Source organism: Giraffa tippelskirchi, chromosome 12 (assembly GCF_054371585.1).
Source record: "Giraffa tippelskirchi isolate mGirTip1 chromosome 12, T2T-mGirTip1v1.2.pri, whole genome shotgun sequence".
Taxonomy (NCBI): Eukaryota; Metazoa; Chordata; class Mammalia; order Artiodactyla; family Giraffidae; genus Giraffa; species Giraffa tippelskirchi.
This window is the reverse complement of record NC_137286.1, coordinates 146,571,396-146,596,039: the sequence shown is the minus strand read 5'-3', so window position 1 is coordinate 146,596,039 and position 24,644 is coordinate 146,571,396. Positions and strand designations below refer to the sequence as shown.

Genomic DNA, 24,644 nt, shown 5'->3' with positions numbered 1-24,644 from the left:
TTACTTATGAAATTCTCCAATATTATTTTCCGGGCTTCCAAATGAATTTATCACTCACTTTGGCTCAAAGTTTAGCCATAGCACAAAACAAAAACAAGGTTCTCATTATACATCCCTAAACTCTGTGACGCAGACATCTGATAACTCCTGGAACTAATGGGAAAAAATTTAAATATGTATTTTATGTATTTTCCTTAACATTCTGAGTAGACATTATTGATGTTTTATCTCAGTGTCTCCTATTTGTTGAATCATTTTTTCATTTGATACTCAAGTATTTCTAAATAACACAAGGAAAACAGTTTTATGATATCAATAATTTAAATTCACTTAATTTAAAAACGCAATCTTTTAAATGTCACATTTATCTCACACTCTACTTTTCATTAAAATATTCCCTGGAGCGTGGATTTTGTAACTAAGAGAGCCTTTACAGTTATTATCATAAATACGAAGAGGCTCAGAGTCACATTGGTCTTTTCACAGACCACATGGCCTTTCCGGTCATTTTAAGATCTCATTAGTTAGTCACAGAGCCACCCGGTGAGAGCAGTTGCTCAGATGAATATCGGATGACTGAATGCTTCGAGTAATATATTTTACTTTATTTTGTGTAAATGTGAAATTATTTCAAACAGCATGGCAAGGTTCATCGCCTCCTCTGGTGAGGGGACAATTCCTGAAAGCTCCAGCAGGTGGCAGCATAGATTATTGCAAAAGGGCAGAACAGCCTCAAAAAAAAAAAAAAATCCAAGCACCAACATGCTGTTGTTTCTCATTTACTGAGACTGAGCCCGCCCTCCACCCTTTGATGTAAAAGGAACGTGCCTGGACATGCTAACAAGGACAATAACTTTTCAGTACGGAGATGACATATCATACTGAACATAATCATAATTAAAAGAGCTAAAATACGTGACGCCGTGCTGAGTTGCTTCAGTCGTGTCCGACTCTTTGCTGCCCTGTGGACTGTAACTCACCAGGCCCCTCTGTCCATGGGGATTCTCCAAGCAAGAATACTGAGTGGGTTGCCATGCCCTCCTCCAGGGGATCTTCCCAGCCCCGGGGTTGGACCCAGGTCTCCTGCATTGCAGGCAGATTCTTTACCATCTGAGCCACCAGGGAAGCCCAAGAATACTGGAGTGGGTAGCCTATTCCTTCTCCAGGAGATCTTACTGACCCAGGAATCAAACTGGATTCTCCTGCATTGCAGGAGGATTCTTTACCAGCTGAGTTACCAGGGAAGCCCAGCTAAAATATATTGAGGGCTAAATCTATGCTTCCCACCGTTCTAAGACCTTAATAGGTATCTTTTATTTATTACTCACACCAGTTTGTCTGTGGTTATTATTAGTGTCTCCATTTCAAAGACTAGGAAACTGAGGCAGGGCCAAGCTTTCACAGCTGCTAAATGAAGGAGGTAGGATACTTAACCAGACAGTCTGGCTCTAACAGCCATTGTTTGAACAACTTTATCATGTTGTTTAATTGTGGGAACTGCAATCACTGATGAAAAGTCAGTCTTAAGAAAAATACGATCAGTCTTCAGAAAAGAGACCTGAGTATTGAATGCATGCTAAGTTGCTTAGTCATGTCCGACTCTTTGCGACCCTATGGACGATAAACCATGAGGATCCTCTGTCCATGGGATTCTCCAGGCAAGAATACTGGAGTGGGTGGCCATTTCCTTTTCCGGGGGATCTTCCTGACCCAGGGAGGGAACCCCCATCTCTTAAGTCTCCTGCACTGGCAGGCAAGTTCTTTACCACTAGCACTACGGTCATTGTTAAAAGATGCAGAAATTACTAGGTTATTAAGGAGTGATACAGTAAGAAGTAAAGATACGAATGAATAAAACTAGAAGTCATTCAAGTAGGAGAGAAAACGGGTTTCAAGGAGCCCAGCAGTTAATGGAACGAATCAGAGCAGCCTGATGTTGGGCAAAGAGGTGGTGCTTAAGGGCAGGAGGAAGAGGAGAAATTTGTGTGGGCTCAGAAGTGTCCCAGGGCACACGGGGCCATGGAGAAGGCTCTGGGCCTGGAGCATCACCCAGGGAGTCCATCCTGACTGTGTCCTGTGCTTCATCCAGTCCATCTCATTCCAGGATGAGGTCTGTATCACCTCCATCTGTGCCGTAACTAGGTTACATAACCCCACACGTGGGAGTAGGACAGAGTGACAGAGTATGTGTGCTTACCCATAGGAAGAGCAAGAAGGTGTGACATGAGGAAGAGCAAGGAGGTTTACAGATGACCTTTGATTTAGTGTTTTTGTCTCGTTCATTCCTGTCCTATCGACTAGCATCTTTCCCTGAGCCCTTATTCTTACCATGCAGTTGTTGTTCAGTCGCTCAGTCATGTCCAACTCTTTGTGACCCCATGGGCTGCAGCATGCCAGGCTTCGCTGTCCTTCACTGTCTCCTGCAGCTTGCTCAGATTCATGTCCATCGAGTCAATGATGCCATCCGACCATCTTGTACTGGCTCTTCTCTGAATCCATCCCTCACTTTATCCTTTTGTGTGTTTATCTTGTTTCCCCAAACCTGGAGGAGCCCCACCTCCCAGGCTTCTTTCAATAATGGTTATTGGACTAATGTCAACATTGAGCAAAGGAGAGGCAGAATGGATGGGCTAGAGAAACAGGTAGAGGTTTGTCAGGGCGGCTGGAGTAAATAGCGGCTGGCATTTCAAAGCAATGAGGTGCAATGTCTTCTCCCGACATCGTCAACCCTGGTGTCGCTGTGATTTCTCCAGCTGGACGATGAATTCCTTTCAGAGGTGAGGCCACGTTCTGTTTGCCTTCAAGGCCCTCCTACCTCAACCTTATCTGCTAACATCACTTTGGACTTTGTGCCCAGTAGGAATTGGTAACTGGTCTTGGAGAGTGGAGTGGGGCAAAGTCCAGCCTGTTTGGAACCTGTCTTATCTTGGCTAGACCCAACCACCTCTTACCCAGATTTCTTAGTAGCCCTGGGTCAACAAGGAGCTGAAATCAAGCAGAGATTCTTTTCTATTTTTTTCATTTGGGAGAGAGAATGTGTGTGCATGCTGTCACTCAGTCATGTCCAACTCTTTGTGACCCTATAGACTGTAGCCTGCCAGGCTCCACTGTCCATGGGGTTCTCCAGGCAAGAATACTGGAGTGGGTTGCCATGTCCTCCTCCAGGGGATCCTCCCAACCCAGGGATCAAACCCGCGTCTCCTGCAGCTTCTGCATTGTCAGGCAGGTTCTTTACCGCTGAGCCACCGGGGAAGTCCGGGAGAGAGAATTATCAGCCACAAAATATGGCTACAGGGAGAGTAGACAGGTGGTCACAGTTGGCAAAATGAATACACTCGGGAATGCTCTACAGGCTCCCATCCAAGCCAGGAGGTACGCTCTTTCACTCCCAGGCTGGAAGGGAAACTAAAGCACCCCCAGAGTGAGAGGTCTGTCCACGTGTAGCATAGCTCGTGTCCAGGCTGGAAGCAGAGGTGAATGGGATGATGGTCCTCTTGGAGAAGGGCTGTCAGAAGCTGAGCAGGACTCAGGAGAACCCAGCTATTCACCAAGACCACCTCTTAGTACCATGGCACTGGGATCTCAACGTGCGAATTTTGTAGGGGACTCGGCTTTCTCTCCACAACACTCACCACAGGTAGACTCCCCCTTGGAGAGCCTCTGCTTCACGCTTACTAGCTCAGGGTGAGACCTCTGGTGGATGCTTCTCTTACTCCACCTTGTTAAATGGTGATTTATTTTTTTCTTTCTACTCATGTGAGTTCTTCCAGGCTGAGTGCTGTTCCTCTAACAGTTCTTGAATATTCTGAGATGAATTTATGTGTCCTTTAAAACTAAATAAAAGTATAATTATAACTAAAACACTCTAAGCAAAATAAAGCCACTGGTCATACCACCTGAAGAGAGCCACAGTGTACATGGGAGTTGCAAAACTGACATGTACTGTTTGTCTTCGGCAATGCCTAAAAATGTTTTATGCTGACAGCATCGGATCTACTGATCAATACAGAATAACATTAAGAGTAGGCTCATGAAAACTTACCAGAATACTCAGAAGTATTTTTAACAAAAATTTGTTCATCATCAAAACTCTATATTTAACTTCCAATTTACAGGAGATACAGAAATTGGAGGAATAAGTTAAATGACAAGGATGCAATCAACAAAATTGAGAATATGGGCAATTTTACATGAAATAAAGATACTTTTTTTTTATTATAAATGAAGATGAGAAAAAACAGAGAGGAGATTGTTGTAGATTAAAAGAGACATCAACAAAATAAAGTTTGGGCCTCATTTACATCTAAATTCAGGAGGCATTTTTTTTTTAGGCATTTGAATATAGACTTCATATTAGATTATATTAAGTAATTATTGCTATTTTTATGATAACAGACTGGTGTTAAACTAATTAAATGCATGATGAAATATGTACAGACAAAATGATACAGTAATTGGGACTTGATTTAACTTGATTTAACATATTCTAGCAGATACTTGTGTTTCCAGCTATGAGGGACTAGACTTCAGCAAAGCAAACCTTCTGTATCCTCTGAAATTAGAAAAGAATTAGAAAAGCAATATCTAAAACGATACTTCTCACCTACCTCCCCACCCCTCTGCAAAAGAAAATCTGTTGAGTGACATCAGAAAGCAGCCAGGGCAGCCAAACTTGAGGGTCTGAGCTCAGTGAGAGAAGAGAAAGTTGAACCTGACCTTCACTGCATTTTCCCAGAGGTGTTTGCTGATATTTAAAACAAGCTGGACCAGGAGCTGAGAAACGAAGGAGAAATATGAACAGAGAGCAGCGACTGTGCAGAGCTTTGGCCACATCACAGCAGCGGGGGAAATTCAGGTTTCCAAACACCATCACATGGGGGATCAAGGCTTCAACATCTTGATTTTAAATGTACACAAATATTCAGTCCATAACAGTGAATTTCCAAAGTAAGTAGCTTAGGATTACTATTGCAAAAATTGCAGATGGAGAAGAGAGAAAGTAAGTGAATATTAAAAATTTGGCAATAGTACTATGGGGAACAGTGTTCAGGTTCCTTAAGAAACTAAAAATAGAGCCGTCATAGGACCCTGCCACCCCCCTCCTGGGCGTATATCTAGAAAACATGATCTGAAAGGCTGCATGTGCCCCAGTGTTCACTGCAGCACTGTTTACAACAGCCAAGAGTGGGGAACAACCTAAATGTCCATTGACAGAGAAATGGATAGAGGATTTTGGACATATACACAGTGGAATAAACTCAACCATTAAAAAAACGGAATAATGCCATTTGAAGCAACATGCGTGGATCTAGGGAGTGTCACACTGAGTGAAGTAAATCAGACAGAGAAGGAGAAATATGTATGATATCCCTTATCTGTGGAATCTGAAAAGAAATGATACAAATGAACTTATAAAGCAGAAACAGACTCACAGACAGAAAATGAACTTATGGTTGCTGGGGGGTAGGGATAATTAGGGGCTTTGGGATGGTCATGTACACACTGCTCTATTTAAAATGGATAACCAACAAGGACTTATTGTATAGCACATGGGACTCTGCTCAATGTTATGTGGCAGCCTGGATGGGACAGGGGGTCTGGGGGAGAAAGAAAATATATCTATATATATGTATGGGTGAGTCCCTTCACTGTTCACCTGAAACTATCACAACATTGTTAATCAGCTATACCCCAATACAAAATAAAAAGTTCAAAAGAAAAAAAAATTGAGCAGTACTGTATCTTAAAAGGTCTCACAGCAGGGTCCTACTGTAGAGCATAGGGAAATATATTCAATATCTTGTAATAAAATGAAAAAGATAATGAAGTAAAATATGAAAAAATGAAATGAAAAAGAATATAGAAAAAAGTCTTAAAAGGAACTTAGATTTTATTGTATAAGTTATGGGAAGATATTGAAGAGTTATATGGAGTAGTAACAAAATCAATACAGCATTTTAGTTTTATTTAGGCGGAGTATTGTAGATAGATGTATGATAAGGAATAATGTCAGGGGGACCTTTAAAAATCACGTAATGAGCACCTGACCCAAGGCAGCATTTGACGATGGGAATGAAAGGATGAAAACAGCTGTAAGATGTACAATGAAAAATCGGTAAGAAAACTTAGATATGGGAGAGAAAGGTGATGGAGGCTGGACAATGACTCTAGACTCGGAATGCGACAGAACAACCACAAACTCAACCTACCAAGAGGAATAAGAGCTAGAGAAGAAAAGGAGGTCCCACAGGAGGTTGAGCTGATTGAGTGACACGCACGTGGATTCGTTGAGTGAGCGTTTAAAGGGACACATTTGGACTTGGAAGTTAGCACTGTAAGGAGAACGTTAAATAGAGCCCAAGTCCAGAGAAAAGTCAGATAATAGAAGGTCAAAACATGAACCGTTCAGTTTAGCAAATGCATAGAGCAATAAATGGATCGCAAGCGTCCCTGCTCAAGTTAACTCGGTTGTAAACTATATACTAACACATAGCCATGGAGAAAGTTCAAAATACTTCTCCAGAAGTGTACTGTCCAGGGGAAAATTTACTGGAAAGTAAACTAACTGCGCTTTATTCAGAAAAGTACAGAGGATAACATGAAAAAGACTAATTATGTGATCAGTAGTACAAGCCTCAAGTCAAAGATTCTAAGTGATTGGGTGTTCAGTTCATCTCATGATTAGGTTTAGCTTTTAACTTTTTAGTTACTCTCATGCCAAAGCAGATAAAAACCAATGTGCCTTTTAAAGATCCTGGCTAATACCATATGAAGTCTCTAATGCAGTATAAAATTAATTCATTTTCCATCTAAGCTTCTTTCCTGTCTACCTTGGAAAAAGATTAAACATAATACAATGGGAGTGAATTTAGCTCTTTCCTTGTTGCGCTTTCCTGGGTTTTCTTATTAAAACTCCAAATGAATATCTTTGATTTTTCTCAGAAAATACTTTTCAGTTGCCAATCCCTTCCTGGCTGGCTCCATGTGCATTAACAAGCAGTGACCGAAGTGGCCTCCAAGTAATTTAGTATCAAGGTGCCAAGCAATCTGAGATGTCAGAGCACCCCACGGGAACACAATTATTTCCTCTGAAGAGCTCATCATTTTCAAACTGGGATGAAGTCGGTACAAGTAGAATCGTCCTTCCCTCGGAAAAGTATGACTTTCTTTGCTGTTAATATGCTAGGGACTTGTATTCAGCTGGAGGAGAAAAAGTCTGTTTTGGCTGATCTGAAAGCACTTTGCTAAAAATGACAGGTAGTGTGTCTGGAAAATTAACGTTCATCCATATTTATTCAGTTTTGAGATATTTTAGGGCACAGGCAGATGAAGTGCTGATAACTTTAGCTAAATGTGTGTATAGTACACTTTTGCTTTTCATTGACCATCTGTGGTCCCCAGGCTAGGTGGGATTTTGCTTACATTCAACCCCAAATCTTGTTTCAACATCTGCTTTGTTAATGTCTAAAATATACTTAGGAAAAGTATTGAAATATGGAAATATTAAACAGGTATTTCTATTTTATTGGGAAGGACCTATGGGGCCTCATTGGTGGCTCAGACGTGTAAAGAATCTGCCTGCATTGCAGGAGACCAGAGTTCGATCCCTGGCTCGGGAAGATCCCCTGGAGAAGGAAATGGCAACCCGCTCCAGTATTCTTACCTGGAGAATCCCATGGACAGAGGAGGCTACAGCCCATGGGGTCGCAAAGCACTGGACACAGCTGAGCAACTAAATAACAATAGTTTAAAAAAATATTTAAATACATCATAAAGATTCAGAGAAAGAATTTAGAGGTTTTCTAAAGTAAATGCTCTGAGAAATGGAGGTCAGGTCTACAGCAGGAAGAAGGCTGATAGAAGTTGGATGACACAGACGCGCACATTCAGGGTTCAGGCTGTCCTGGGCATGATCACACCTGATGCCTATGGACAGGGAGGGGCCAGCTCAGGGGTCATCCTGGAAGTCCTGATGGGGAGTTCGGGCTTCATTCTTTAGGAACAAGTAATCACTGAAAGACTTTAAGCTTGGGAATAAAATGATCAAACTAATAACATTTTTAAAAGGAGGGAAATATGCCAATTTTTATGAACAGAGACTTGAAGAGGGTAAGACAGGTCACAGGTAGCTAAAAGAACGTAAAAGGAATTATCTTACTTAGAGCCCAAAACTCTGTGATGTGGACCCTTACCATTTCCACTTTCACATAAAAAAAAAAGCAGAGGCTTGAAGTGTTTAAGTATCTTTTCCAAAAGTGGTGTACTTAGTACCTGTGGGCAGCTTCACACCCAGTCTATCTCCCAATAAGGATAGAAGCTTCCCAGTGGCAATAGGGCTACTGAACCAGAGATGATCAAACAGAAAATGCTGTGGGTTTGTTTGTGCGAGATGAGTGACCGGGGAATGGTGGGAAGTGGTTATCCTGGATGGATGGTACTCGCATGATGATGGAGACTGCAGAGTGGATCAATATCCGTGTCAGACTGATTGAGACGGATGTCAGCTCTTCCTAAAAGTACACTCCTGGGATCTTGGCCAACATGAGCTTCTTTGGGTTTCCTAGACTGAATAAGATAATACAGCTCAAACAGCTTTAGAAGCTGTAAAATCCTAAGAGACAAAGACTATTAATACTTTTGTGTGAGAAGAACATTAAGCGTTTACAAGTCAGCTTCCACCTTAAGTGCACTGCTGCTGCTGCTAAGTCGCTTCAGTCGTGTCCGATTCTGTGCGACCCCATGGACGGCAGCTCACCAGGCTCCGCTGTCCCTAGGATTCTCCAGGCAAGAATACTGGAGTGGGTTGCCATTTCCTTCTCCAGTGAATGAAAGGGAAAAGTGAAAGTGAAGTCACTCAGTCGTGTCCGACTCTTAGCGACCCCATGGACTGTAGCCTACCAGGCTCTTCCATCCATGGGATTTTCCGGGCAAGAGTACTGGAGTGGGGTGCCATTGCCTTCTCCGTTAAGTGCACTAGGAGGGATCATATTCATCGGAGGCCCAACATGAATTTTTTATAAAGTGAGAAATTACTTCCTATTGTATCTCTGTGGTTTTTCATATTTTTTAAGGCTCTCTGTGGATGACTCAAAACCTCTTCTTGAAACCCCCAAACATGTCTTGAGAAAATAGCTATTTAAATATGCATCATTGGGCATCTTTTTGTGCCGCACGTTATAGAAAACCCAACTCAAAATGTTTTAAACAGCGAAGTTAATTTACTGGGTTTGCAACTAAAAATATGGCATCCAGAAAAGAAGCTTCATGTAATGACTCCAGCAGCATTCCCAGGGCCATGTTCATCCTGACTCTTCCTCTGCCTTGCTCAACGTTGTGGTTAGTCGATCAGTCAAGTCCGACCCTCTGTGACCCCATGGACTGTAGCCCTCCAGGCTCCTCTGTCCATGGGATTCTCCAGGCAAGAATATCGGAGTGGGTTGCCATGTCCTCCTCCAGGGGATCTTCCCAACCCAGGGATTGAACCCAGGTCTCCTGAATTACAGGCAGATTCTTTATTGTCTTACCTCCACCACTTTCTCCACCACTTTCATCTGCAGTCACACCTCTTGTAAAAACAACAAAAGGGCCTCAGCATTTCCAGACCCCGGGGCTTCCCTCGTGGCTCAGTGGTAAAGAATCTGCCTGCCAATGCAGGAGACACGGGTTGGATACCTGGGTCCCACATGCCTCCATGGAGCAACTAAGCCCATGCACCACAGCTGCTGAGCCTGTGTTCTAGAGCCTGGGAGCCACAACTCCTGAAGCCCGCACACCCTAGAGCTGTGCTCTGCGACAGGAGAGTAGCCCCCGCCAATGGCAACTGGAGAAAGGCCCACATAGCCACGAAAACCCAGCAGAGCCAAAATAAACAAAAAAGACGACTGAAGCACACTAAAAAAACCCAAGACAGTTCCAGACCTGCACTCTTGAATCACATGATTAAAAGAAGAGGCAGGCTCACTCCTAATACCTTCTGTGAAAAGAAGATACTTTGCAAAAATTGCTGGAATGACAATTGGAATACTGTTTAGTTCTTTCTGACTTCATCTTAAAGTAGCTTTGAAACCTCCCATATAAATGACTATTGATATGCATAAATATATTGATAAATTTCTGAGGTCAAAGGGAATTTATAAGTCATTCACTTATACAAAAGATTCACATGCTTCTCATTTTAGTGAGACTTGCATATACATACAGTGTATTTGCATGGTAGGTGTACATTTGGTATGAATTCACATCTCTCGCCTTTAACAAGTATATATAGAATCTACAATGATGTTCTGTTCATCAAGCAATTCTAGATTCCTTTATTCAGTGATGTTATGTTTTATTACTTCTCTCTTTTGTCAAACTTTCTTCTTAACTCTTTGTCTCTACCGATTCATTTTTCCTGTTTCAGGGTCATATCTGAAAGTATTAAGTCAGTAAGGTCAGGAAGTTCATTATAGACTCAGGAAAGGGGGAAACTTCTAGCAGGGTGTATGCGGAAGAATACCGTATGGCCAGGCAGGAGAAACGGCGGAAGGTGGTCAGCGTGGCCTTTCCAGGAAGGAACAGCAGGGGGCACTGTGGTGGGAGTGGAGAGAGAATTTTGTCTGATTATGGACAGTGAGATCATTGTTTCCTCCCTTCCTTTCTCTCTTTTTTCCTCTCTCTTCCTTCTTTTCTTTCATAACAGTTCGACAGAAAGTGTTTAGGGCCACTTCGGGGTATAAAGCTAACAGTATAATCACCTTTTCACACTTGGATTTTGAAAGTGGTCCCCAGTAACAGTATAGTCCTTCTGTCCTGTGAAGTTGTCCATGTAGAATTTCATCCGATCTTTTCATCAGCCCCGCGGATCATATTGTTGAGTCTGTTTGACAGAGGAGGAGAGAGGAGCTCAGGTTCTGCGGATACAGACTCCGGGACTCACACAGCGGTGAGGGTGTCCTCACCCAGCTCTCTGATTCTAAACTGTGTCCTCTCGGTAACTTCTGTCTTTAGCAACCATTTTGTTTGAACCGTAAAACCTCATAAATTACCAGGAAGCCCAGGGAAGTTTCATTTGAATTAGCATAATACTTCAATAACAGACTATCTAAAAAAAGAATGGAGTCGTGTTGTGTGAACACTGGTCAAGAAAGCATCAGTGGGTAGTTATTTTTAGGGTACTTGCTCTATTGAAATGTTCGAGTGATACTATATTAGCAGGAATGCATCTAAGCTATTTATGTGGTTTAAATGCTACTCCCATATTTTTAAAAGCAATAGTTTAAAATTTTGTAATAGTTTAAAAGTTAATTGTAAAAATTGAAAGTTATGAAGCTAACACTTTACTTTTTTAAGATTTGTTTTAATTGGAGAATAATTACTTTATAATACTGAATTGGTTTCTGCCATATATCAGCATGAATTAGCCATAGGTGTACATATGTCCCTTCGTTCTCTGAACCTCCCCGTCACCTCCCACCCCATCCCACCTCCCGGTTGTCACAGAGCACAGGGTTTGAGCTCCCGGCATCACACAGCACATTCCCACTGGCTGTCTATCTTACATATGGTAGTGTGTATGTGTTTCAGTGTGTACGTATGTTACACTATCCAGCATATACAGTAGTGTATATATGCTACTGTCTCAGTTCACTCACCTCCTCCTTCCCCCACTGTGTCCACCAGTCTGTCCTCTGTGCCTGCCTCTCCACTGCTGCCCTGCAAATAGGTTCATCAGCACCATCTTCCTGGATTCCATATATGCGCTTTAATAGACGATATTTGTTTTTCTCTTTCTGACTTACTTCACTCTGTAAAAAAGGCTCTAGGTTCGTCTACCTCAGAATGGACTCAGCTGCACTCCTTTTTATAACTGAGTAATAGTCTATTGTCTATATGTACCACAGCTTCTTTACCTGTCCATCTGTCCACGGATATCTAGGTTGCTTCCATGTCCGAGCTGTTGTAAACAGTCCTGCAGTGAACACTGGGGTACTGGTGTCTTTTTCAATTGTGGTTTCCTCAGTTATATGCCCAGTAGTGGGACTGTTGGGTCATAAGGTAGTTTTATTCTGAGTTTTTTTTTTTTAATAAATTCATTTATTTTAGTTGGGGGCTAATTACTTTACAATATTATAGTGGTTTTTGCCATACATTGACATGAATCAGCCATGGGTTTACATGTGTTCCCCATCCTGAACCCCCCTCCCACCTCCCTCCCCATCCCATCCCTCTGGGTCATCCCATTGCCCCAGCCCTGAGGTTTTTTTAAGGAATCTCCATACCCTATTTTTAATTTTATGATTTAGCTGGCTACACAGGTATGAATTGTTTATGTATACTTCATGTTGCAGTTAGTTTATGCTTGTTCACGTCGATTCCTGTTTCGCAGGCCTTCTCCAGGGGTTCTACCGTGGTCTGGCTAGTGTGGCTATTTTAATACTGGTTGTCTTTGTCTGTGTGGGGGCCTGTCTGTGGGCTATGGCTGAAGTCTTACAGAGGAATTTGAATCTGAATCTGTCTGGGAGGACAGATTCAGAGCACGCAGCTCAGAGCCACGCAGAGAGGAGTCTGAGAGAGCGTGATAAAGACTTTTCCTAACAGCCAGCCTGCTGGCACTTCTTTCTCTTGATTGTGGTGATATTTCAAACCCACCCGCTGGAATATGTGCAGATGTCAACAGCTGAACTCACCTTGATGAAGTATTGTAGATATTTGAGAATGTTTGGTTTCCTGAGCTAGAATTTACAAATATCAATTGAATAATGAACACAGGCTACTGTTGACAAATGCTCTGCATTATATAAAGATTCCACTGAACGCTTCAAGTGAAAGGTTAAATCATTTCTGAGGACCAAGATCTGAACAAATCTGCACCCCAACGTCACATACTTTTGGCCTTGCAGTTTAATAAGCTCCTATGTAGATGGGATATCAAACAGATGAGGGATTTTTCTAAAATTAAATGCTCAGTAATACACTTTTTCTTTGAGCAGAAAAGCTTATATGAGACCTAATGTAAAGCCTGCATTTGCGTGTGGGGTCTGTCGACTGGCAGCTTCCTGAAAATACATCTCCTTGAAGAGCAGACTGAATAGAAACTGCAGAGGGAGAGGCCCCAGTGGTGACGGCAGCCTGTGCTCAGTTAACTATCTGATGGTCACCTGCTCTTGGTAAAAGTGTATCCTCATAGTGGAGTCTCTGCAAGGGAATTCTGGGTTCCAGAAATGCTATGCGACTCCCCTGCAAGAGAGCAGAGAGCATCCCGCTGTGTGGAAACAGATGACAGGGGAATCTCATGCGCTGTCATCTCTGTGACTTTGTTTGAAACCTATTTCTTAAAAAAAAACACCACTTTTTATTGAAATATAGTTGATTTACAATGTCGTATTAGTTTCAAGTGACAGCAAAGTGATTCACACATGTATATGACATATATGTATATATCATATATAAAAATATGTTTCTTTATTATTCTTTTCCATTACATAAAAAATATTTCTTTTTTAAATTTATTTTTTAATCAGTTGAAAATTACTTTACAATTTTATGTTGGTTTCTGCCATACAACAATGTAAATCAGTCATAATTAAATATATACATGTATATGTGTATATGTGTGTGTATATATATATGTCCCTTCCCTCCTGAGATTCCCTCTCGTCTCCCCATCCCACCGCTCTAGGTCACCACGGAGCACCAGGCTGGGCTCCCTGTGTATCAGTTCAGTTTAGTCACTCGGTTGTGTCCGACTCTTTGCAACCCCATGAATCGCAGCACGCCAGGCCTCCCTGTCCATCACCAACTCCTGGAGTTTACCCAAACCCATGTCCATCGAGTTGGTGATGCCATCCAACCCTCTCATCCTCTGTCGTCCCCTTCTCCTCCTGCCTCCAATCCTTCTCAGCATTAGGGTCTTTTCCAATGAGTCATCTCTTCGCATGAGGTGGCCAAAGTATTGGAGTTTCAGCTTCAATGTCAGTCCTTCCAGTGAACAACCAGGACTGATCTCCTTTAGGATGGACTGGTTGGATCTTCTTGCAGTCCAAGGGACGCTCAAGAGTCTTCTCCAACACCACAGTTCAAAAGCATCAATTCTTCGGTGCTCAGCTTTCTTCACTGTCCAACTCTCATATCCATACATGACCACTGGAAAAACCATAGCCTTGACTAGACGGACCTTTGTTGGCAAAGTAACGTCTCTGCTTTTCAATATGCTATTTAGATTGGTCATAACCTTCCTTCCAAGGAGTAAGCGTCTTTTAATTTCATGGCTGCAATCACCATCAGCAGTGATTTTGGAGCCCCAAAAAATAAAGTCTGACACTGTTTCCACTGTTCCCCCATCTACTTCCCATGGAGTGATGGGACCAGATGCCATGATCTTAGTTTTCTGAATGTTGAGCTTTAAGCCAACTTTTTCACTCTTCTCTTTCACTTTCATCAAGAGGCTCTTTAGCTCTTCTTCACTTTCTGCCATAAGGGTGGTGTCATCTGCATATCTGAGGTTATTGATATTTCTTCCGGGCAATCTTGATTCCAGCTTGTGCTTCCTCCAGTCCAGCGTTTCTCATGATGTACTCTGCATATAAGTTAAATAAGCAGGGTGACAATATACAGCCTTGACATACTCCTTTCCCAATTTGGAACCAGTCTGTTGTTCCATGTCCAGTTCTAACTGTTGCTTCCTGACCTGCATACAGGTTTCTCAAGAGACAGGTCATATGGTCTGGTATTCCCATCTTTTTCAGAATTTCCCACAGTTTATTGTGATCCACACAGTCAAAGGCTTTGGCATAGTCAATAAAGCAGAAATACATGTTTTTCTGGAACTCTCTTGCTTTTTTGATGATCCAGCGGATGTTGGCAATTTGATCTCTGGTTCCTCTGCCTTTTCTAAAACCAGCTTGAACATCTGGAAGTTCCCGGTTCACGTATTGCTGAAGCCTGGCTTGGAGAATTTTGAGCATTACTTTACTAGCGTGTGAGATGAGTGCAATTGTGCGGTAGTTTAAGCATTCTTTGGCATTGCCTTTCTTTGGAATTGGAATGAAAACTGACCTTTTCTAGTCCAGTGGCCACTGCTGAGTTTTCCAGATTTGCTGGCATATCGAGTGCAACACTTTCACAGCATCATCTTTGAGGATTTGAAATAGCTCAACTGGAATTCCATCACCTCCACTAGCTTTGTTCATAGTGATGCTTTCTAAGGCCCACTTGACTTCACATTCCAGGATGTCTGCCTCTAGGTGAGTGATCACACCATCGTGATTATCTGGGTCGTGAAGATCTTTTTTGTACAGTTCTTCTGTGTATTCTTGCCACCTCTCCTTAATATCTTCTGCTTCTGTTAGGTCCATACCATTTCTGTCCTTTATCGAGCCTATCTTTGCATGAAATGTTCCCTTAGTGTCTCTAATTTTCTTGAAGAGATCTCTAGTCTTTCCCATTCTGTTGTTTTCCTCTATTTCTTTGCATTGATCACTGAGGAAGGCTTTCTTATCTCTCCTTACTATTCTTTGGAACTCTGCATTCAGATGGGAATATCTTTCCTTTTCTCCTTTGCTTTTTGCTTCTCTTCTTTTCCCAGCTATCTGTAAGGCCTCCTCAGACAGCCATTTTGCTTTTTTGCATTTCTTTTCTGTGGAGATGGTCTTGATCCCTGTCTCCTGTACCATGTCATGAACCTCTGCCCATAGTTCATCAGGCATTCTGTCTATCAGATCTAGTCCCTTAAATCTATTTCTTACTTCCACTGTATAATTGTAAGGGATTTGATTTAGGTCATACCTGAATGGTCTAGTGGTTTTCCCTACTTTCTTCAATTTAAGTCTGAATTTGGCAATAAGGAGTTCATGATCTGAGCCACAGTCAGCTCCTGGTCTTGTTTTTGCTGACTGCATAGAGCTTCTCCATCTTTGGCTGCAAAGAATATAATCAGTCTGATTTCAGTGTTGACCATCTGGTGATGTCCATGTGTAGAGTCTTCTCTTGTGTTGTTGGAAGAGGGTGTTTGCTATGACCAGTGTGTTCTCTTGGCAAAACTCTATTAGCCTTTGCCCTGCTTCATTCTGTACTCCAAGGCCAGATTTGCCTGTTATGCCCTGTGTATACAAAACCTATTTCTAACAGTTGTTATTTTTATGGTCACGCTCATTGTTTCACCAATGATTATCATGATTTTATATTTTTCTTTTTAAGAGATTATTGCCCTGACTATTTGACTATTTCTGTTAAATGTACTTAAGTATAGTCTTTTAACTCAGGTTTCTTCCCTCAAATATACATATCTTTTGTTTGATTTATCGATGCTCTCTAGTTATTTCTTGTCCTTTCTCTAAAGGATTTCACTATTTTAGAGAAGGGATGATCATAATTTCCCAAAGCTCCATATTTACTGTTATTTCTCTCCAATGGTCACCCAATGAATAAGCATCAAATAACTGGAAAATTGAATTTCATAGGGCTGACATGTTGAGTCCTAAAGTGACATAGCATTAAAAATAGGAGCCATCCCAGATAAATGTTAATGATTGCACATTTCCTGCAATATTAATAAGCCTTTAATCTTGTCATTTTCAAGGGCTTGGTTCCCTCTCTAGGGTGAATTAAGCCTTGTTCTTTATCACAGGATTTGGCTAAAATTTTAATTATTGATATAATACAGCCCTATTATAACATAGCTCATTATTCAAGTCAGATCTACTAATATATGTTAAGCACCCGTTTTTCCACTGGAACTATGCAAGGTGCTTGGGGACACAAATTTAAAAGCAAAAGAGAAAATGTCACAATCGTTGGGGCTTTTAATGTATCCTCTGTGTAGTAGCCCGAAGACCACCCCTTCAGATATTATAATCACCTATTGCAAAAATCTGAAATAATGTAAGGAGTTTATAATCTGCTAGAGGAGGAAGATGCATGGACAGATAATTTTATTATTGTATAGGTTTCTCTTAGTTGGTTACCTACCTGTTACCTAGCTACTCAGGTGGCATGGGATGGCACTCAGTCCATTCCAAGTTTTGGGAAGTCATCACTGACCAAGTGATGCTATATCTGTATCATGAGAAAGTTTGTGTGGGCAAATGAAAGTTTGGAAGACTTCTGGGGCAATGCCACACAAGCAAGATGGATATAGCATGTGGATGGATGCAGAACTCTGTTCAAGACAGAAAGAGGGAAAAATGGTTGCAGATGAGGATGGAAATCTGAGGATGACCTTATGTGCATTCATTGAGTTTAACTAGACTTTGTTGTTGCACTAACACTTCCAAATATTGGTCACTTGACCTATTACACATTAACATCTCCATTAGGTAAAATCTGCTAGATACCATGGCAAATCACCAGCATTGTTACAAGATACAGAACATCCCACTGCTCTTCTAGGTTCATAATGCAAAGACTAGACACCAGAATACAGGACCTTGAGAAAGAAACAGATTATCTAATGGCAGCTCATCTTTATGGGAGAGCACAGATTGAACCCTACCCTGCACAAAAGGAGAGACTGGTTCCCAAGACCATCAGAAAGGGTTGCAGTGGGAAGGCTTCTAAAGCTGTGTATCTCTCTCCTCTTCTACTTCCCCAGTCCTGCCTAATATCAGTAAGGTCACAGGTACAGCTCCTTAGGAATTTGAGATGGGTTTTAAATGGATTTAAGCTGAATTTGAGGGCTTCCTGGGTGGCTCAGCAGTAAAGAATACCCCTGCTGATGCAGAAGACGTGGGTTCAGTCCCTGAATCGGGAGGATCCCCTGGAAAAGGAAATGGCAGCCCATGCCAGGATTCTTACCTGGAAAATTCCACGGACAGAGGAACCTGGTGGGCTACAGTCCACAGGGTTGCAGAGAATCAGACACAACTGAAGGGGAAAAATAAGAAGGGAATTTTTATCCTAATCCTGAATGGCCCTAATCAGAACCCTACCTTTTGCAGCAAGTTAACACCAGGCAGATGTAACAGAGAACTCAAGAGACAGACCTCGACCTCATTAGAGAATAAAAGCCAGAGGAAGTGATGTCAGCAGCCAACTGTGGGATGCAGGATGAAAAAACTCACGAAAAAGAAGCTGAGGGAATATTGAGAAAAAGGGCACAGAACTTGGGGCGCCCCCCCCCCCCGGCAGGACCAGCACTGACAGAATGAAGAAAGCCCTTGATTTCCTTTGCCTCCCCCATAGGCTGATTAATTGCATATGCTTCTGGTTCCACAAAACGGAAGCCAATGTAAGTTAAAGAACATTTAGCTGGAGATCATTAAGAAACGAATAAGAATATTAAATAGGTTAAGGCTTTGCTTCCTTTTTTCATATGCGAGAACTGGATCACTTTTAACCACAGTTTTTAGCTTGGAATTGTTGAACATTTAGCTTCTTCATGTTTTAGGGGTAGCATAATGGTGAAGTGAATGACTACTTTTCCTAAGCACGCGATCAACTTTCATATTTCTGCACTCCTACCTGCCATGTCTCTCCACTAAGTCTCAGTTGAAATCTCTCATCTCTTTTGGATCATCCTTCAATCTGCCCAGAATCCACACTTATATAAGCATCTGTATTGTAGTCCTTGTCATCCAGCACTGGAGGTAGTCATTTAGGCTTCTTTTCTTTCTAGGAGGCCAACCAGGGCAGGTCCTCTGATGTTCCATAGTTGTTTTGACTTGCCAGGGGTTAGTAAGGGGCATAAACAAACTTAAGGAATACATGAGCGATACAAATATGAGAAAGCTAAGGTTCTGAACACCAGAGAGACCTCAAGTCAGAGCCACAGAGGACTGGCTTCATTTTGTGGTTTATTTGTCTGCTCATTGGATGGACAAACCCCGAGGTTCCGCTTTAACCGCTTCTATCTCCTTTTCCCCTACATTCCTGGGGTCTGAGAGGAGGATAACCTGCATTTGGACTCAGAAACTTAGGTTTTGTGGAGGGGGATAGGGGATAGAAAGCCCGAGCGAATTTTTTGGACAACCCAATATTTGTAGATGACCTATGCACAGTCTCCCGTACCATTTAAATGACCTCCAGATTGCTTACAATATCTAATATAATGTAAATGCAATGTAAACATTTGCTGGGCAGCAAATTCAAGTTTTGCATTTTGGAAACTTCTGGAAATTGTTTTGGATATCTTTCAATCTGTGCTTGTTTGAATCCTGCAGGTGTAGAACCCAAGAATCTGGGGGGATGGAGTGAGTTATCAATTAGAGGAGGACAATGAGGAAGCAGATGAGATTCTGGTGACAAGAAGTCAATGAGGGTCAATCTGAGCAACTGCACTGATGGAAAAGCTAAACAAACAGGGCAAAAACCGACAGCCCTGGCAGGTCAAATCTCGGCGATACGACCCAGGGAGCATAGATGTGCTGTCCGTGGCTGGGCTGGGAGGGGACCCGAGGATGGCTTTTCTGACAGGTGATCGATCCCCCTGGAGTATGAGGGTAATGAGGAATGTCGAGTTCATTCTTTGCACGAGCTTTCCAAAGGCAGCACAAACTCAAAATTTTAGAACCAAAGGGACCTGATCGATCCTCCTTTCTCAGGAGAGAAATTTGAGACTCAGAAGAGGTAAACAGATGTGCTACAAGGGGTGCTGTTAGGTCATAGCAGATCTGAGACATAAAACAAAATCTTGATGCTTAAAACCTTACATTAGTCTAGATTCTGCACTGGCCTTTGTACACATGATGCTGGGCATAGGGTGTGTTTAATGATTTTTTTTCTCCTTCATCGTCTACATACTGGTGTCCCTCCCCATCTCCTCCCTTCCCAATCCCGTTTCCTCTTCTTATATGGCCAGTCCCTGAGACTGGCAGGCTGAACTGAGGACTGAGGTACCGGCTGGTGAGGCAACCCTGAAAACTTCATGCAGGGTTTGAGAGACTCAAATCTCTCCTGGATACAGTGAGAGGAGATATGATTTGAAACGACAAGGTGTGGGCTTGTTATTTTAGAGACACCTGGGGTGACTCTGTCACCTGTGGGCATGTGGAAGATGGAAAATATACCTAATTTGCCAGGTGATTTATCTGAGGGGTGTTTGTCGACCACCAGGGTGTTGCAAGTGTTACCTGATTGCTCCCGCTGCTTATTTTAAAAAGATGCATAAGGACAGGAATAAGTAAAAGAAAGACACTCAACAGAAATAAAGCATGACTTGCTGGTTTGGAAGGCTCCCAGCTCTCCAGATGCTAAAATTAAAAATGGCTTCTGAGTAAGGCTCCAATCCAGAGCGCTGTGGGGTTAGCTGGCATAGAGATGACGCTGAGGATATCACTGGGGAATGCTTGGCTTAACCTGGGAAAGTTCGACCTTCCATCAGACCCAGGGCCCCCCAAGGGCATGAGGTGGTGCCTCTCCACCCTCTGCATCACATCAAGCACTGGACATGTGGGAACTTTCAAGGGGCTGTTCCTCAAGTCATTCAGCAGAAGCCCAAGGGCTTATTCTTTAAGTCATCTGGGTGGACTGTTGCACGATTCTGGGACTTGGTCCCTGGAAAGGGGCTTCCCAGGTGGCACTAGTGGTATAGAACCCACCTGCCGATGCAGGAGACTTTGGAGACACGGGTTTGATCCCTGGGTCTGGAAGATCTCCTGGAGAAGGGCGTGGCAACCACTCCAGGATTCTTGCCTGGAAAATCCCATGGACAGAGGAGCCTAGCGGGCTACCGTCTGTAGGGTCGCAAAGAGTCGGACACGACTGAACCAACTTAGCACAGACACATGCAAGTAAGCAAAAATTTAGCACCTTAAATTTGACATAAATGATGCTTATGATTGAAAGAAAGTATTTTTTTTTCTCTATGTGTATGTTTGCTTCCCAAATTTGGATCTCTCCCAGGACCCATCAGCTTACCTTCCTGTAACTGTCATCCACTAATTCTGTGTTGATTGGTTCTGTTACAGGTCAGTAGAAAATGCGTAGCGTTTGCAAAGGCAAGAAGCTGTCATCTCTCTGTTGATGGCAACAACACCGTGTCAGTCTCTTCACCTTCCTCATGTAAAAGATGTGAGCCGTCTGGATGTTATTCAGAGACTGGGAATGTTGACAAAAGTAGATAATAATGAAATTTTAATTCTAGGAAAGCACTTAAAGGATATGTAGGCTTGTGTGTGCGTGCATGCTAAGTCACTTCAGTTGTGTCCGGCTCTTTGCGACCTCATAGACTGTAGCCCGCCAGGCTCCTCTGTCCATGGGATTCTCCAGGCAAGAATAGTGGAGTGGGTGGCCATGCCCTCCTCCAGGGGAACTTCCAGACCCAGGGATTGAACCCACGTCTCTTACATCTCCCGCATTTCCTCAGGTGGGTTCTTTATGACTAGCGCCACCTGGGAGCTCTGCGTAGGCTTACCCAACATTTTAATTAGGAGAAACAGAGATTGAGGGAAGTGGCAGAAATGTGCCCTGAATCACAGGTCAAGCTGATGTCAAAACCAAGAAACAGTTCAGTGTTATCCAGCGTTCTTTCTACAATAGTTTGTGATGCTTAGTGTTGTATGGGGGTAGTGAACCGGAGAACATTAATCATATGACTGTAAGTGGATGTTGAGGCTGCCTGGGCCAGGAATGGAACCTGGGCCTCCCGCATGGCAGGCGGGAATTTTACCACTGCACCACCCATGCACCATTAATCATAAAGTGGCCATTTATTAGGCACTTTTCTCTTACCAAGAGAACTTTATGCTCGTCTGTGACCTAACATCTTCATGGTGACCTCACATGATAGATATTATCATTTGTATTATTTTATGAATAAGGACAATGATGCTTAGGAAAGGTAATACTTTTACCTATGGCCATGCTACAGTTAATCATGAAACGAGCACCCTAACCCACATTTCATCTAAAAGAAATTCCCATATTCCTGACAATCCAGCTGAATCAGGCTTAGCTCTGAAAGAAAGAGATCAGATTAGCTCATATCTATCCATCCTACTTTGATAATTAGCAATCTAATTCCAAGTACAATTATGGAAGTTTGTGTCTTAAAAAGCAATCATTAAGAAGCTCTAAGTGAAAGATGGAATTCAATATTCTTAAAATCACTTACCTTTCTCCGCCCCTACAGACTACAGTGAGCTGATCTCAAAGTTCCTAGGTATTAAACAGCTCTTTGTAGCTGTCACAGAGATAACACAGGGCTGCTCTAATGAGAGTGGCCTGCAAGCTGAACCCTGTTCGTTTGTCCATTAACATTTTTACCTGTTTTTAATTGAAAGGATGGTACACCTACAATTTTCCTTTTAAATCATGCAAGTCTCATGCTGACAAGCATTGATCCTTTCCAAAACAGTAGACATGAATAATTTTTAAAGATATTCTGTCTTATTATTTTAGAGGGACAGCCAGCACTCTCTGCCGGGGAGCAGGTTATTCGGTTAGCTCATTTTCTGTGCCCTGCGGTTTCTCTGTCTCCTTCTCGTCCTGTTCTCTCTGAGAAGATTGTTCTTATTAGCGTCGTCATGGCGCGCTGGAGAGAGGCAGGCTTGAGAGGGTCTATGCTTCTTCAAAGAAGCTCAGTAGATAAATAAGCTAAGTAAAACAAAGATCTGTGAGAGTATCTGATGTTTCTACGTATTCTTACTATTTCTCATCTACATCCATTTGGAAATCGTTAGTTGAAAATTTAGCTGTATCTTCTGCAGGCTCTATTTTCTGTTAGAAATCCAGAGCAGGGCAATAGACAATAGGATTATTTAGAACCTTGACAAAGTATTAAGCTTCTTCCACTGGTTTCCTGATTTTAAATTTCTCAGTTAAAAAATGCATTCTGAATATTTATAAGAGAACCTTAATGTTTTTATTAGTTATAAATCTCAAAAGCATATTTCTCAAACTGTGATCCCCTACTAGCCCAGGAAAAAATTCCATATGAGACCAGAAAACATGCTCGGAGGCCTTGAGGGCTTCTATAGTTTCACATTAAGTGTTTAATTAAACATTCAATGTAAGCATATTCTGGGTCATCTGCATTACTTCCTGGAACCGACTCCCAGCTCTTTTCTTCTGCTGCCATAATTACTTTTGTGTTTAACTCCACTGCAGGCAGAGACCACAAGTAAACCTTTGCAGTGTATTGCAGGAAAGAGGATTTTGCCACAATTTGAGAAAAGAGTAGAGGAATTGAGCCATGATACATATCTCCCCGGCAGAGGCTGGGTAAGTTTGGATTAACCTCTGCTTTTTTCACACATTTTCCATCTCTCTGTTGGGGGTTGACTTACTTATCAATTGCCAATAGTCCATTGTCAATGAAGACATCTTCCGCATCTGATAATGGCAGTGATTACAATATATACTCACGCAAGTCAGAATTCAGTAATGCAGCTATGCAAACTTTATATTCAAGCAGACAATAGCACAGAATTAACAAGTGAATCCTAATTAAAATTGGCATTAGAGAACTTATGGCAGCATTTCATAAAAGTGAGAAGCCATATTAGCTCAAGCAGCCAAGTCTTAAAGTTATTAATATTTTATAAAATACACCAATGCAAACATGCATTTTCTGTGTTTATATATTTAAGTCTACATGGGAGAAAATGTTAAAACTGAAATAAACCCAGGGCAAAATCTTTGTTGCTATTAAGTACAAATTCTTTGTTATTGAAGTCATCGTTTGTAAGTGAATCTCAAGAAAATAGGTGAATAAATACTCACTTGAAATAAATTTACTTTTTGTAGCTTGTTCGGTTCTATAGATACACAAGCCTGTTAAGGGTAAGGAATTTATACCAGATTGTACAGATTTAGGACACTACAGGATTAAAATACCAGGAGATTTTTATTTCCTATAAAAACAAACTATACATTGTTAAAGTCTAAGTATATGTTGTGATATGCTTCATAAATGGTGAACACTTGGTAGAAAGTTTTCAAGCCTTTGGAATCACAGACTTGGAGGAGGACTTGAACATCATTTACTCTAATTCTCTTGTTTAGGGACAATGTGGACTCAGGTAGTTAGAACCCTCCTCCGAAATCATATAGAAAGTTAAGTCATTCAGTCAAGAAATACTTTTGAGCACTTATTCCCAGGTGCTAAGACTCTAAGGGCACACATGGTTAATGGCAGAAACCCAGCTAAAAACTGAACCTTTTATGGCCAAGTCTAGTCTGGTTTTGTTTCTCGTGGATCCTTCTAAGCCTGCACACAGCCAGGATGAAGCCTGGTGTCTTAAGCAGGAACCAAACGAATCACAGTGGCTTCTTCCATTCTGCCTCCATTCTCATCAAGATTCATTTTGAATTTAGTTGAAAAGATTGAGATTTTAGTCTCAGCTATAGAGAAGGAGAAGCAAGGAAATAAGTTTTAAAATATGCATATAACACACTGTAAATATGTATATACATTTGTAAGGGCAGTCGTACGAAGTGAACTGTGGCTTCCCCGTAATCAAAGACCTCATTTTGTGTTGGACAATGATGGAAGCTACGGAAGACAAGGACAAACACATCTCAGGCCTGAGCTGCAGGGAAGCCGCCTGTCTAGGCCATCGATGTGGAGTCATGAACCTGAGCTGCAGGGAAGCCGCCTGTCTAGGCCATCGATGTGGAGTCATGAACCTGAGCTGCAGGGAAGCCGCCTGTCTAGGCCATCGATGTGGAGTCATGAACCTGAGCTGCAGGGAAGCCGCCTGTCTAGGCCATCGATGTGGAGTCATGAA

General features: G+C 42.1%; 2 protein-coding genes across 6 annotated transcripts in view; one reads left to right on the top strand and one right to left on the bottom strand.

Moving 5' to 3' along the window:
* ABHD13 (abhydrolase domain containing 13) overlaps window positions 1-10,842 on the bottom strand; it is a 60,544-nt gene extending 49,702 nt beyond the window's left edge. Inside the window, exons 1-2 of the mRNA XM_081551437.1 lie at window positions 10,737-10,842; window positions 8,443-8,565 (exon numbers count right to left, since the gene is read on the bottom strand). The gene's annotated coding sequence lies outside the window, so the exon portion shown is untranslated. The remainder of the gene's footprint in view (window positions 1-8,442; window positions 8,566-10,736) is intronic.
* Window positions 1-24,644, top strand: part of LIG4 (DNA ligase 4) — an 84,063-nt gene that overhangs the window by 29,331 nt on the left and 30,088 nt on the right. The window contains exon 4 of one of the 5 annotated variants that reach the window (XR_014071658.1): window positions 23,023-23,136. The exons of the other annotated variants lie outside the window; for them this stretch is intronic. The gene's annotated coding sequence lies outside the window, so the exon portion shown is untranslated. The remainder of the gene's footprint in view (window positions 1-23,022; window positions 23,137-24,644) is intronic. 5 annotated transcript variants of the gene reach the window in all.